The sequence below is a fragment of the Aegilops tauschii genome, chromosome 6 (genome assembly GCF_002575655.3).
Source record: "Aegilops tauschii subsp. strangulata cultivar AL8/78 chromosome 6, Aet v6.0, whole genome shotgun sequence".
Classification (NCBI taxonomy): Eukaryota; Viridiplantae; Streptophyta; class Magnoliopsida; order Poales; family Poaceae; genus Aegilops; species Aegilops tauschii.
Genome location: NC_053040.3, coordinates 85,443,486 through 85,456,926, shown reverse-complemented (window position 1 = coordinate 85,456,926; position 13,441 = coordinate 85,443,486).

The following is a 13,441-nucleotide window of genomic DNA, read 5'->3' as shown; positions in this document are numbered from 1 at the left end:
GCAACGCAGCTAAACCCATCTCCTCTCCGCCCACCGCCACCTTGCATCTCCTCTTCTCTCCGCTCACCGCCACGTCGACGATCCTCTCCTCTCCGAGACCGCACAGCCCCGGCAACACCCCCGGCCGCATGCAGGTATTGATTCCGCCTCTAGCCGCTCAGATCTATCCCGTCGGCGGTTCACCGGCAAAGACACGCCTGACTGTCGTCCGGGCTCGGTGGTGGCTAATATGTCCATTTTGCATCATGCTTTTATATTGATATTTATTGCATTATGGGTTGTTATTACACATTATATCACAATACTTATGCCTATTCTCTCTTATTTTACAAGGTTTACATAAGGAGGGAGAATGCCGGCAACTGGAATTCTGGGCTGGAAAAGGAGCAAATATTAGAGACCTATTCTGCACAACTTCAAAAGTCCTGAAACTTCACGGAGCATGTTTTTGAATGAAATATATAAAAAAATATTGGGCGAAGAAAGTACTAGAGGGGGCCACCAGCCAACCACAATGGTCGGAGGCGCGCCCCCGACCTTGTGGGCCCCCTGGCAGGCCTCCGGTGCCCGTCTTTGGCTATATGGTGTCTTTCACCATGAAAAAAAAAATAGAAGGAAGCTTTCGGGACAAAGTGTCACCGTCTCGAGGCGGAACCTGGGCAGAACCAATCTAGGGCTCCGCCGGAGCTGTTCTGCCGGGGAAACATCCCTCCGGGAGGGGGAAATCATCGCCATCGTCATCACCATCGATCCTCTCATCGAGGGAGGGTCAATCTCCATCAACATCTTCACCAACACCATCTCCTCTCAAACCCTAGTTCATCTCTTGTATTCGATCTTGGTCCCAAAACCTCAGATTGGTACCTGTGGGTTGCTAGTAGTGTTGATTACTCCTTGTAGTTGATGCTAGTTGGTTTATTCGGTGGAAGATCATATGTTCAGATCCTTAATGATAATTAATACTCCTCTGATTATGATTATGAATATGCTTTATGAGAAGTTACGTTTGTTCCTGAGGACATGGGAGAAGTCTTGTTATAAGTAATCATGTGAATTTGATATTCGTTCGATATTTTGATGAGATGTATGTTGTCTTTCCTCTAGTGGTGTTATGTGAATGTACTACATGACACTTCACCATTATTTGGGGCTAGGGAAGGCATTGGGAAATAATAAGTAGATGATGGGTTGCTAGAGTGACAGAAGTTTAAACCCTAGTTTATGCGTTGCTTCGTAAGGTGCTGATTTGGACCCATATGTTTCATGATATGGTTAGGTTTACCTTAAATTCTTCTTTCGTAGTTGCGGATGCTTGCGAGGGGGGTTAATCATAAGTGGGAGGCTTGTCCAAGTAAGGGCAGCACCCAAGCACCGGTCCACCCACATATCAAATTATCAAAGTAACGAACGTGAATCATATGAACATGATGAAAACTAACTTGACGACAATTCCCATGTGTCCTCGGGAGCGCTTTGCATTATATAAGAGTTCCTCCAGGCTTGTCCTTTGCTACAAAAAGGATTGGGCCACCTTGCTGCACCTTGTTTACTTTCATTACTTGTTACTCGTTACGATTTGTCTTATCACAAAACTATCTGTTACTGATAATTTCAGTGCTTGCAGAGAATACCTTGCTGAAAACCACTTGTCATTTCCTTCTGCTCCTTGTTGGGTTCGACACTCTTACTTATCGAAAGGACTACGATTGATCCCCTATACTTGTGGGTCATCAGTGGCACAAAGGCTCGTCTGCGCATCATCGCCGCTCATAAAGTGCGACAACTGCCCATGAAAGGTCATGTGCCACGTGTCTACAACGCTGAAACATCCCGAATGGGTGTTCGTCAAGTGCAAAAAGATAGGGTAATGTGCTTGTTTTGCTTCGGCCGTGCTCCCGGATTCGGCACATTTTCGATTGCTCTTTATTTATATACTCAAATTTTTTGTGTATGAAGGATGCAAGTTTTGGTATCGGGAAGAAGAATACATCGATCTATTGATAGAACGAAATTTGATAGATGTTCGTGCGCTCGTTGCTAGAATAGAGACTAGAGATGAGATTAGATGCGAAGCAACATCTACCTCTTTAGAATTGAAGAAGAAAGAAGTATGTAAGATTGAGAATCCGCAGATCAATAATGAAGACATCGAGAAGATACTAATCCAACTTATGGGAGCAGTTACGAAAGTTGGATATATTTTAAAATGTCTACTTATGATTCTTATTATCTTTGGTCTTACTATTCTAGTCAATAATTGCTGAATGTACTTCAGTGTATCAAAAAAATCGTTGATGAATAATAAGAAATGCGGCCCAAAAAAATGTATGTGGTCAAGGTGAGGCCGCACGTTGGACGCACGGCCAACGCATCTAGGAAAAGGGCCGGATGCCGCCCTATTGCCATCTCCAAACGAATGAAATCTGGACAAAACGAACGTCCGTTTGGGGTGTGCGTTGGAGTTGGCCTTAGCGCTGGAGTCAATTCAGCCTGAAATTGGTTTCATTGCGGGCTGCCAATTCAGTGTCCAGACAAAACATGTGAATTGAAATTTCGGAATACCAAATCCGTTTCGAGCCTATTCAATGGAGACATCCAAAGGCAGTGTTAGCAAAAATGGAGAGGCTGTTAGAAGAAGGTGTCTCGTACTCCCTCCATTCCCTTATACAATGCTACAAACTCAGATTACAGGTATCAAGAGAAAATTTAATAACTGCTTTGCAAGCCAACTTTTCTTTTCGTTAACCGAGATTATTAATATGCTACAAGCATGCAACGAATGAATGAGAAGGAAGTAGTTGAGTGTCATTATGACTACATGCATGTCAGTATTAAAAAGTGAAGGAAATATGCCCTAGAGACAATAATAAAGTATTATATATTTCCTTATATCATGATAAATGTTTATTATTCATGCTAGAATTGTATTAACCGGAAACATAATACATGTGTGAATACATAGACAAACAGAGTGTCACTAGTATGCCTCTACTTGACTAACTCGTTAATCAAAGATGGTTATGTTTCCTAGCCATAGACATAAGTTGTCATTTGATTAACGAGATCACCTCATTAGGAGAATGACGTGATTGACTTGACCCATTCCGTTAGCTTAGCACTCGATCGTTTAGTATGTTGCTATTGCTTTCTTCATGACTTATACATGTTCCTATGACTATGAGATTATGCAACTCCCGTTTATCGGAGGAACACTTTGTGTGCTACCAAACGTCACAACGTAAATGGGTGATTATAAAGGTGCTCTACAGGTGTCTCCAAAGGTATTTGTTGGGTTGGCGTATTTCGAGATTAGGATTTGTCACTCCGATTGTCGGAGAGGTATCTCTGGGCCCACTCGGTAATGCACATCACTATAAGCCTTGCAAGCATTGTCACTAATGAGTTAGTTGCGGGATGATGTGTTACGGAACGAGTAAAGAGACTTGCCGGTAACGAGATTGAACTAGGTATCGAGATACCGACGATCAAATCTCGGGCAAGTAACATACCGGTGACAAAGGGAACAACGTATGTTGTTATGCGGTCTGACCGATAAAGATCTTCGTAGAATATGTGGGAGCCAATATGGGCATCCAGGTCCCGCTATTGGTTATTGACCGGAGACATGTCTCGGTCATGTCTACATAGTTCTCGAACCCGTAGGGTCCGCACGCTTAAAGTTACGATGACAGTTTTATTATGAGTTTATGTATGTTGATGTATCGAAGGAGTTCGGAGTCCCGGATGAGATCGGGGACATGACGAGGAGTCTCGAAATGGTCAAGACGTAAAGATCGATATATTGGACGACTATATTCGGACTTCGGAAAGGTTCCGAGTGATTCGGGTATTTTTCGGAGTACCGGAGAGTTACGGGAATACGTATTGGGCCTTATTGGGCCATACGGGAAAGAAGGAAAAGGGCCTCAAGGGTGGCCACACCCCTCCCCTTGGTCTGGTCCGAATTGGACTAGGGAAGGGGGGCGCCCCCTTCCTTCCTTCTCTTTTTCCCTTCCTCTTTTCCTATTCCATATGGGAGGTGGAATCCTACTAGGACTAGGGAGTCCTAGTAGGACTCCACACTTGGTGCGCTCCCTCCTAGGGCCGGCCTCCTCCTCCCTTGCTCCTTTATATACGGGGGCCGGGGGCACCCCATGGACACACTTGATATACGATATTCTTAGCCGTGTGCGGTGCCCTCCTCCACCATATTACTCCTCGATAATACCGTTGCGGAGCTTAGGCGAAGCCCTGCGTCGGTGGAACATCATCATCGTCACCACGCCGTCGTGCTGACGAAACTCTCCCTCAACACTCGGCTGGATCGGAGTTCGAGGGACGTCATCGAGCTGAACGTGTGTAGAACTCGGAGGTGCCGTGCGTTTGGTACTTGATCGGTCGGGTCGTGAAGACGTACGACTACATCAACCGCGTTGTGATAACGCTTCCGCTGTCGGTCTACGAGGGTACGTGGACAACACTCTCCCCTCTCGTTGTTATGCATCACCATGATCTTGCGTGTGCGTAGGAATTTTTTTGAAATTACTACGTTCCCCAACAAAAAGTTGCTACTAGTACAAGAAAACATCATTAAGTATTGCCTCGGTTATTGTTGGTGGCCTTATATTGATGCAAAATATATTTTTGATAGTGGCCTTGTATAAGAAAATGGAGGGAGTATTGGGCTGAGACTTCAAATTTTTTCCCTTTTTGCAATGAACGCCTCTTTTTCTGCAACGAACGCCTTTAGTTGGGCTCTTGAAGATTAGGAGCATCTGGGGTTTTCTCTATTGGTGGGTCGGACCCAGTACTACTTGTTCTCCACCCTCGGCAGTAATAATCAGAAATATTTTTGATCCTCGGGTTCTGGAAACACTTGCCATCAGAGAGGTTCTTGCACTGGCAGAGAATCTCTGAATAAAGAAGATGCTTGTTGCCTCGGACTGCAAAGTAGCCACTCACGCGATCAAAGAAGGGAGCTATGCAAATGTAGGAATCATAGCTCAAGAAATTAGAGTTAGAGCTAGTAGTTTTTCTTCTTGCATATTCAGTCATGAGTTTAGAGCAACTTTAACGCGGCGACCCATTTCGTCCGTGCCCGTCCGTTTGGATCGGCGCGGACAGAAAAGTCGGTCCAACATGTCGATCCAAATGGTCGCGCGTCTGCTTTTCGTCCGCCTGCTGATCCATTTCTAGCCCATTTTTTAGCCGGATTTGCGTCGGCGTGGACATGCGACGGACGCGCGTGCGCCCTGCTACTCCTCCACCCTATCCCGTTGGTCGGTGGCACATTGGCCATCCTCTCCCATTCCAACAACAAACCCCCGCCCCGCCTTCTTCTTCGTCGTCGTCGTCGTCGTCGCTGCCGCCGCCCATTTCTCCAGTGACTCTGCCAGCTGCCGGCACCGCAACATCCCCTCTGCAACGCCGCCACCTCCCACGTCGCCCGCCACCGCCGTCTTGCCACCGGGGAACCGAAAGCTTCCCACCCCGCTCCCCCGACACAGTCGCGACCGCGACCAAGAAGCCGCCTCACCGCCCCGGACAGATCCTCACTGGCACACTCGTCGGATGCCGCCAGGGCAACTAGCTGGTCCGAGGGCGACGCGACTCCCTTCGCCGGCCGTCTCCTTCATCGACGCTCGCAAGTTGCTTGACAGTTTGCCAAGGTACAAAATGGACTCCGCCAATGAGTTCCTTTTTCATAATTTTGTTTGCGACTCCGACGATTCCTCGTCGATGATGAGGAGGAGATCTTGGCTGCCGTGTTGGTGCATCACCACCTCAATAGCCAACGCCCGTCGTTCCGTGGCTCCATTCCGGGGCACCTTCCGACGTTGAACCGCAACCGAGAGAGCGGGCATTTCCTTCTTTGGAAGGACTACTTTGACACAACAAACTCGTTGTTCAAATATCAGAAATTCCGCCGCCGTTTCCGTATGAGTAGGCATCTTTTTAACCGTATTAGAGATGGGGTGGTCGGCTATGATGACTATTTCGAGTGCAAAGAGGATGCCGTTGGAAAGATTGATTTCTCCACTTATAAAAAATGCACTACCCGTCATCCGAATGCTTGCATACAGAGTGCCCGATGATCTCATTGACGAGTACGTCCGTATGAGCGAGTCTACATGCCTAGACTCCTTGTATAAGTTCTGCAAGGTTGTTATTGCTGTGTTTGGCCCTGAGTATTTGAGAGAGCCGACTCCTGAAGATACGGCCCGTTTGTTGGTGATGAATGCCAGCAGGGGCTTCCCAGGGATGCTTGGCAGCATAGACTGCATGCACTGGGAGTGGAAGAACTGCCCTTCTGTTTGGCAACGGCAGTATAAGGGCCATGTCAGGGCTTGCACTGTCATACTTGAGGTCGTGGCATCTCAAGATCTCTGGATCTGGCGGTCTTTCTTTGGCATGGCCGGATCACACAATGATATCAACGTGCTTCAGCGCTTGCCGATGTTTGCTAGGCTTGCCGAAGGCAACAACCCACCGGTGAACTTTACTATCAACAGCCACAACTACGACAAAGGATACTACCTGGGAGACGATATATATCCTCATTGGACCACTATTGTGAAGACAATCCCCAACCCTGTCGGAGAGAAGAGGAAAAGATTTGCCCAAGAGCAAGAGAGTGCTAGGAAGGATGTCGAGCGTGCCTTTGGTGATTTGCAATCTCGATGGAGCATCGTTCGGTATCCTGCTAATACTTGGAGCACGCAGAAATTGTAAGAGGTGATGACTGCTTGTGTGATCATGCACAATATGATCGTAGAAGATGAGCGTCTGGAACATCTATATGATCAAGGGTTTCAGTTTCAGGGCGAGAATGTTGTGCATGAGCACGGAGGAGCGGCAACGTTTGAATAGTTCACCCAATTTCATCATGACATGCGTGATTGGGAAACTCACATGCAACTGCAAAATGATTTGGTTGAGTATATGTGGGCTCATGTTGGCAACCAATAGATGTATCTTTTTATTCAGCTTTGAAAAACTATGTGAGACATTTTTACTTTTATTCAGCTTGCAAAATTATGCTATTTTATTTGGTTGAAACTATGCTATTTAGGTTGTGGACTATATGTTTGCTTGTGAAATAATGTAAAAGTTGTGTATGAAATAATGCAAAATTTGTGCTATTTATTGAAAAAGGGCGGCCAGCCGGCCACGCCGGCACATATGGGTCGGCGCGTTGGGCGCACTGCCGACCTAAATATCAAACAGGGCGGACGCCGGGTGAGCGGCAGACCCAAACGGACAAAAAACGGATAAAAATGTCGTCCGTTTGGGTCGGCGCGTTGGAGTTGCTCTTAGGACCTCTAACGTGGAGACCTATAATCTTGCAAAGCATGCTTTATTTTTAGGGTATGGCCTTCATATTTGGTTAGACCAGTCCGGTGATATTGTCTTCGTCCATGTAAACATTGTGACGCAGTAATAAAGTTTTGTGGGATCCTCAAAGAAACTTGTTCTCCATCGTGTCGACGAAGAAGCTCAACATGTGTGATGTTCATCAGCCATAAGTTGAAAGTGTGACGGTTGATTCGTTATGTTTGGATCCTGAGGTTGGTATGCACATTGTTGCATCTGGAGCAACATTTGTTTAAGTGTAAGGGCACCTTCAACACTGACCCACAAATTTGTTCCGGCATCTGTCTACGGACATCGGGACAATCTGCGGACACTAATGTTGAAGACGGCCATCCAACGCTATCATGTATATGTCCGTTAGTAAAGGATAATTTAAAATTCAAATAAAGTCTGTCCATACGCTCGCCGCATCACAGCAACGCCGGATCACATGCCAGATCACACCCAAAAGGAGGCAAGTATGTTGTAGTTTTTACATGCCCGATCACAAAAGAGTAACAGCCCGACAGTGTGTGTAGAAAATTAGATTTTCTCCCCTGCTGGACCGGCAGTTTGAGCTTCCACACTCAAGGTGTCGCCGCCGCCGCGTAGGCAGCCTCCGCTTCCTTCTCCTCTGCCGCCTCCATCTCCTCCTTGTCCGCCGCCTCCAGCTCATCTTTCTGTCGCTCCAGCATCTTGTAGCGGATGGCTTGCATTATTATTCTTGCGTCGGCATCCAAATCATCCAAATTCAAGGTCAACATCTGGCGTCCTCTGCATCGGTTGCTATATGCACCTTCTTCTCTTTGAGCAACGCCTTCTTCTCTTCGAGCATGGCCCTCTTCTCTTCGAGCATGAGTTTCTTCTCGGTTGCCTCAATCAACAATTTGAATCTCTCCACTTACATATACCTCCTCCTTCTTCGACAGGATGTCCTTGAACTTCTCCGTCAACTTAGCAGTCACACCTTCTCACTTTGCCCTCTTCTCCTCCCACTTCTTTCCCTGAAACCCTCTTCTAATCTTCTTCGACCTCCCGAAGCCCCTGGAGTCATACACGATGAGTGCTCCACTGCGTCGGGTGGCTCGGCCTAGAGCAGGTGACGGCATCACGCCCAAGGGAAGGGAGGCGGTGGTGATGGCGCGGCCCAGCAACGCGGGGGCGGCGACTGATACGTCTCCAACGTATCTATAATTTTTGATTGTTCCATGCTATTATATATTCTGTTTTGGATGTTTAATGGGCTTATTTATACACTTTTATATTATTTTTGGGACTAACCTATTAACCGGAGGCCCAACCCAAATTGTTGTTTTTTGCCTATTTCAGTGTTTCGCAGAAAAAGGATATCAAACGGAGTCCAAAAGCAATGAAACCTTCGGGAGCGTGATTTTTGGAACAAACGTGATCCAGAAGACTTGGAGTGGACGTCAAGCAACTAACGAGGCGGCCACGAGGCAGGGGGGCGCGCCTACCCCCCCAGGCGCGCCCTCCACCCTCATGGGCCCCTCGTGGCTCCACCGACCTACTTCTTCCTCCTATATATACCTACGTACCCCCAAACCATCACAAGCGACCAGAAAACCTAATTCCACCGCCGCAACCTTCTGTACCCGTGAGATCCCATCTTGGGGCCTTTTCCGGCGTCCTGCCGGAGGGGGCATTGATCACGAAGGGCTTCTACATCAACACCATAGCCTCTCCGATGATGTGTGAGTAGTCTACCTCAGACCTTCGGGTCCATAGTTATTAGCTAGATGGCTTCTTCTCTCTCTTTGGATCTCAATACAAAGTTCTCCTCGATTCTCTTGGAGATCTATTTGATGTAATCTTCTTTTGCGGTGTGTTTGTCGAGATCCGATGAATTGTGGGTTTATGATCAAGATTATCTATGAACAATATTTGAATCTCCTCTGAATTCTTTTATGTATGATTGGTTATCTTTGCAAGTCTCTTAGAATTATTAGTTTGGTTTGGCCTACTAGATTGATCTTTCTTGCAATGGGAGAAGTGCTTAGCTTTGGGTTCAATCTTGCAGTGCTCGATCCCAGTGACAGTAGGGGAAACGACACGTATTGTATTGTTGCCATCGAGGATAAAAAGATGGGGTTTATATCATATTGCATGAGTTTATCCCTCTACATCATGTCATCTTGCTTAAAGCGTTACTCCGTTCTTATGGACTTAATACTCTAGATGCATGCTGGATAGCGGTCGATGTGTGGAGTAATAGTAGTAGATGCAGGCAGGAGTCGGTCTACTTGTCACGGACGTGATGCCTATATACATGATCATACCTAGATATTCTCATAACTATGCTCAATTCTATTAATTGCTCGACAGTAATTCGTTTACCCACCGTAATACTTATGCTATCTTGAGAGAAGCCACTAGTGAAACCTATGGCCCCCGGGTCTATTTTCCATCATATTAATCTCCCGTTATTTCCATTACTGTTTACTTTGCTTTCTTTACTTTTACTATTTATCATAAAAATACCAAAAATATTATCTTATCATCTCTATCAGATCTCACTCTCATAAGTGACCGTGAAGGGATTGACAACCCCTTTATCGCATTGGTTGCGAGGTTCTTATTTGTTTGTGTAGGTGCAAGGGATTTGAGTGTATCCTCCTACTGGATTGATACCTTGGTTCTCAAAAACTGAGGGAAATACTTACGCTACTTTACTGCATCACCCTTTCCTCTTCAAGGGAAAAACCAACGCAGTGCTCAAGAGGTAGCAAGAAGGATTTCTGGCGCCGTTGCCGGGGAGGTGTGCGCCAAGTCAAGTCTACACAAGTCAAGACATACCAAGTACCCATCACAAACTCTTATCCCTCGCATTACATTATTTGCCATTTGCCTCTCGTTTTCCTCTCCCCCACTTCACCCTTGCCGTTTTATTCGCCCTCTCTTTTCCGTTCGTCCTATTTTTCGCTTGCTTCTTGTTTGCTCGTGTGTTGGATTGCTTGCTTGTCAAGATGGATCTACCTAGATTTGGTGATCTTCACCTTAAAAGGTTAGAAGAGATTGAAAGCAACGTCAGAAGTTTTATGACTTTAGAATTTGAGCATAATAATTTCTTTAGAAACGAGCTTAAGGAACAAAAAGGCTTTATGGGGTACATGAATAAAGAGCTTGATGATATGTCTAAAGAATTTTATGGTTTGAAATCTCAGATTGCTCATCTCGAAAAATTAATAGCTGAAATTTCGGATAAGCAGGCCACCTTAGTTAATAAGATGGCCGCTAAACCGATTTTTTTTATGAGAATAAAGATGAATATCTAAAAGTTATTGATGTGTCCCCTATTAAATCTTTGTTTTGCAATATGAATCTTGACAATGATGGGACTGGAGATGAGTCAACTCTAGTTAAAAGGCGCCCCAAAAATTCAGAGTTTTTAGATCTTGATGCAAAAATTGGTAAAAGTGGGATTGAAGAGGTTAAAACTTTAGATAGCAATGAACCCACTATTTTGGATTTCAAGGAATTTAATTATGATAATTGCTCTTTGATAGATTGTATTTCCTTGTTGCAATCCGTGTTAAATTCTCCACATGCTTATAGTCAAAATAAAGCTTTTACTAAACATATCGTTGATGCTTTGATGCAATCTTATGAAGAAAAACTTGAGTTGGAAGTTTCTATCCCTAGAAAACTTTATGATGAATGGGAACCTATAATTAAAATTAAAATTAACAATCATGAATGCTATGCTTTGTGTGATTTGGGTGCTAGTGTCTCCACGATTCCAAAAACTTTATGTGATTTGTTAGGTTTCCATGAATTTGATGATTGCTCTTTAAACTTGCATCTTGCGGATTCCACTATCAAGAAACCTATGGGAAGAATTAATGATGTTTTTATTGTTGCAAATAGGAATTATTGTGTGCCCATAGATTTCATTGTTCTTGATATAGATTGCAATCCTTCATGTCCTATTATTCTTGGTAGACCTTTCCTTAGAATGATTGGTGCAACTATTGATATGAAGGAAGGGAATATTAGATTCCAATTTCCGTTAAGGAAAGGCATGAAACACTTCCCTAGAAATAAAATTAAATTACCATATGAATCTATTATGAGATCCACTTATGGATGCCTACCAAAGATGGTAATACCTAGATCTATCCTTGTTTTTATGCCTAGCTAGGGGCGTTAAACGATAGCGCTTGTTGTTGGGAGGCGGCCAATTTTATTTTTGTTTCTTTGCTTTTTGGTTCTGTTTAGGAATAAATAATCCAACTAGCTTCTGTTTAGATGTGGTTTTGTGTTTTAATTAGTGTTTGTGCCAAGTTAAACCTATAGGATCTTCTTGGATGATAGTTATTTGATCTTGCTGAAAATTCCAGAAACTTTATGTTCACGAAAACAATTCTTAAAAATTACCAGAACGTGATAAAATACTGATTCCAATTGCAGAAGATCAATAAAAAAATTATTTAGGTCTTCCTATTTTGGTAGAATTTTTAGAGTTCCATAAGTTTGTGTTAGTTACAGATTACTACAGACTGTTCTGTTTTTGACAGATTCTGTTTTTCCCGTGTTGTTTGCTTATTTTGATGAATATATGGCTAGTAAAAGAGCTTATAAACCATAGAGAAGTTGGAATACAGTAGGTTTAACACCAATATAAATAAATAATGAGTTCAATACAGTACCTTGAAGTGGTGTTTTGTTTTCTTTCGCTGACGGAGCTCACGAGATTTTCTGTTAAGTTTTGTGTTGTGAAGTTTTCAAGTTTTGGGTAAAGATTTGATGGATTATGGAACAAGGAATGGCAAGAGCCTAAGCTTGGGGATGCCCAAGGCACCCCAAGGTAAATCCAAGGACACCAAAAAGCCAAAGCTTGGGGATGCCCCGGAAGGCATCCCCTCTTTCGTCCTCATCCATCGGTAAATTTACTTGGAGCTATATTTTTATTCACCACATGATATGTGTTTTGCTTGGAGCGTCTTGTATGATTTGAGTCTTTGTTTGTCAGTTTTCCACAATCATCCTTGCTGTACACACCTTTTGAGAGAGACACACATGATTCGGAATTTGTTAGAATACTCTATGTGCTTCACTTATATCTTTTGAGCTATATAGTTTTTGCTCTAGTGCTTCACTTATATCTTTTAGAGCACGACGGTGGTTGTATTTTATAGAAATTATTGAACTCTCATGCTTCACTTATATTATTTTGAGAGTCTTAAACAGCATGGTAATTTGCTTTAATTGTGAAATTAATCTACCGTATTGAGTTCATTGAATATCATGAGAAGTTAGATACTTGATAAGTGTTTTGAGATATAAAGGTGGTAATATTAGAGTGTGCTAGTTGAGTAATTGTGAAATTGAGAAATACTTGTGTTAAAGTTGGCAAGTCCCGTAGCATGCACGTATGGTAAAAGTTGTGTAACAATTTTGACACATAGGTGTTCTTTTATTGCTTTCCTTATGAGTGGCGGCCGGGGACGAGCGATGGTCTTTTCCTACCAATCTATTCCTCTAGGGGCATGCGTAGTAGTACTTTGCTTCGAGGGCTAATAAACTTTTGCAATAAGTATATGAGTTCTTTATGACTAATGCGAGTCCATGGATTATATGCACTCTCAACCTTCCATAATTTTCTAGCCTCTACGGTACCACACATTGCCCTTTCTCACCTTGAGAGTTGGTGCAAACTTCGCCGGTGCATCCAAACGCCGTGATACGATACGCTCTATCACACATAAGACTCCTTATATCTTCCTCAAAACAGCCACCATACCTAGCTATCATGGCATTTCCATAGCCATTCCGAGATATATTGCCATGCAACTTTCCACCATTCTGTTTATTATGACACGCTTCATCATTGTCATATTGCTTTGCATGATCATGTAGTTGACATCGTATTTGTGGCAAAGCCACCATTCATAATTTTTCATACATGTCACTCTTGATTCATTGCATATCCCGGTACACCGCCGGAGGCATTCACATAGAGTCATATTTTGTTCTAAGTATTGAGTTGTAATTCTTGAGTTGTGAGTAATAAAAGTGTGATGATCATCATTATTGGAGCATTGTCCCATGTGAGGAAAGGATGATGGAG